The 2,604-nt window shown below is 49.1% G+C and overlaps 1 pseudogene; it reads right to left on the reverse strand.

Moving 5' to 3' along the window:
- Positions 1–743: 743 nt before the first annotated feature.
- Positions 744–2,311, reverse strand: LOC124030465 (annotated as a pseudogene).
- Positions 2,312–2,604: the final 293 nt, after the last annotated feature.

The raw sequence follows: 2,604 nt of genomic DNA on the forward strand, positions 1-2,604 counted from the left end.
AGAGAGTTTTAGAGGGTATGGGATGGGAGAGAGTTTTAGGGGGTATGGGGTGGGAGGAGAGTTTTAGGGGGTATGGGGTGGGAGAGAGTTTTAGGGGGTATGGGGTTGAAGAGAGAGTTTTAGGGGGTATGGGGTGGGAGAGGTGGGGTCAATAAGCTCTATCGGCTGGCAGTTAGAGCTAAGTAATTAGAAGATGATGAGACGCTGATCTAAGGTCAGTTTTGCAGTATATCTCCTATTGGTTACCACTAGGACTTGTTCAGGGAAAACTGATCCTAGGTCTCTGCTGACGGATTTCTGGCAGTATGAGCAGAGTGGTCCCTCTATGCTGTCTGAGAGTTTTTAGGGTCTAGTATCCAGTCGTCAGTCCCCTACTATTGGGCCACTGTAGGGAGCCGTGTATAGATGACTACTGAACAGTTTAACAGTCACACAGACCAGACTAATGCCATGCAGACACTGAACACAGGGGAAGATTCACCCTCTCAACAGAGGTGGATGGGTGAGGGGCTTGAGTTAGGAACTAGTCATTATGGGGGGGTAAGATAGGGGCTAAGGTCCTGTGTGCCTCTATCAGAGTTTCAGTGATCTAGTCTAGAGAGCTCCAGTAGCGGCTCAAGCCTTACAAAGATCAGAGGAGGAAGGGTCTTTACTCAGTCCTCCACCCTCCTCTACTATTTCCTTCCAGTTCCCTGTCAACCCCGACAGGCCAGGAAGTTGGTGTTACACCGTCTGAATCCAAGCTATACGTCCGTTCTTATCTTGGTGATGTTGACATTAGTTTGTGTTAGCCAGCGTGTTAGCATTACCTGGCGTGTTAGCATTAGCCAAGGTGTTAGCATTACCTGCGCGTGTTAGCTTTAGCCAAGGTGTTAGCATTACCCTGGCGTGTTAGCATTAGCCAAGGTGTTGGCATTAGCCAACAGGGTGCAGTTGCCTGTCTGAGTCTCTGCTCTGAAGTCCTCAGTGCTGTGGTTCAGTGCAGCTTCTGTATCTCATGTAGTCTGACTTACTGAGGGTGGATCCACTCCCGCTGCGGCCGCTCTTCTTCAGGTCCTCGGCTGAGTCGGCCTTGGGCACGCTGGGTGTGTTCAGGTACTGCCTGCTCCTCACCCTCAGTCTCCGGTGGTAGAAGTAGTTGAAGTTGGACACGATGACCGGAACTTGTAACGCAATGGTCAGCACGCCGGCGATGGCGCAGAGCGATCCAACGATTTTCCCGCCGATGGTGGTGGGCACCATGTCGCCGTAGCCCACGGTGGTCATGGAAACCACGGCCCACCAGAAGGCTTCTGGAATGCTACTGAACTGGGAGTCGGCCTCGTCGGCCTCAGCGAAGTAAACAGCACTAGAGAAGAGGATGACTCCAATGAAGAGGAAGAAGATGAGAAGGCCAAGCTCTCGCATGCTGGCCTTCAGGGTCTGGCCCAGGATCTGGAGCCCCTTGGAGTGTCTGGACAGCTTGAAGATCCTGAATACCCTGACTAGACGGATGACCCTGAGGATGGCGAGGGACATGGCCTGCTGCCCAGACTGCCCGTCCTCCGGTTTCTCTGCCAGCTCTGTGCCCAACGTGATGAAATATGGAATAATCGCCACAATATCGATGATATTCATAATGTTACCGAAGAACCCGGCTTTACTAGGACACGCGAAGAAGCGGACGAGGAACTCAAAGGAGAACCAGATGATGCAGAGCGTCTCCAGGATGAAGAAGGGATCAGTGAAGTAGGAAGACGGTGGAAGAGGTGGAGTTGTTGAAGGGCTGGAACTCATTGTTATCTTCGTGGTCGTTCCGGAACACTGGGAGTGTCTCGGAGGCAGAAGGACACGATAGAGATCAGGATCACCATGACGCTGATGATGGCGATAATCGGGCCGCGCCGGAACTCTCAGGATACTCGAACAGCAGCCACACCTGTTCCAAGGTCACACACGCACACAAACACGCGCACACTTATCAAATTGACAGCAGATAGCAAACATTCGGCTGGAGACATTTGCTAGTAATATATTTATATTAAGTTTATATTAACTAGACAATGTGCCACCAATAAATAACAATTGAATGTACCTGTCTCTGAAACTCATTCTCGGGAGGACGCTCTTCTTCCTTAATGAAGCCCTCGTCTCCTGAAGATCTCCATGGCTCCTCTCCCAGCTCATAGAAGCGGATCTCCTCAGAGAAGATGTCTAGGAGTGACATTAACCGGCCGACGCAGTCTCCGCCTGACTGGTAGTAGTAGAGGATGGCGTCGAAACTGGGCCGGTTCCTGTCGAAGAAATACTCGTTCCTCAAAGGATCAAGTACCTGGAGAGAGAGATTCGTTGTAAGTAGTAGATACAACCACAAATGCAGAACAATAACATATAACATTATAAAAACTAAAGTACCAGTAAAGTATTGAAGACCCTATCTTTATCTCATTCTCTTCTTAGAGGTAGTGTTAACAGGACAAAAACAATAAAGTATTGAAGACCCTATCTTATCTCATTCTCTTCTTGGGGTTAGTGTTAACAGGACAAAAAACAATAAAGTATTGAAGACCCTATCTTATCTCATTCTCTTCTTGGGATTAGTGTTAACAGGACAAAAAACAATAA

This window comes from Oncorhynchus gorbuscha, unplaced genomic scaffold (genome assembly GCF_021184085.1).
Source record: "Oncorhynchus gorbuscha isolate QuinsamMale2020 ecotype Even-year unplaced genomic scaffold, OgorEven_v1.0 Un_scaffold_11832, whole genome shotgun sequence".
Taxonomy (NCBI): domain Eukaryota; kingdom Metazoa; phylum Chordata; class Actinopteri; order Salmoniformes; family Salmonidae; genus Oncorhynchus; species Oncorhynchus gorbuscha.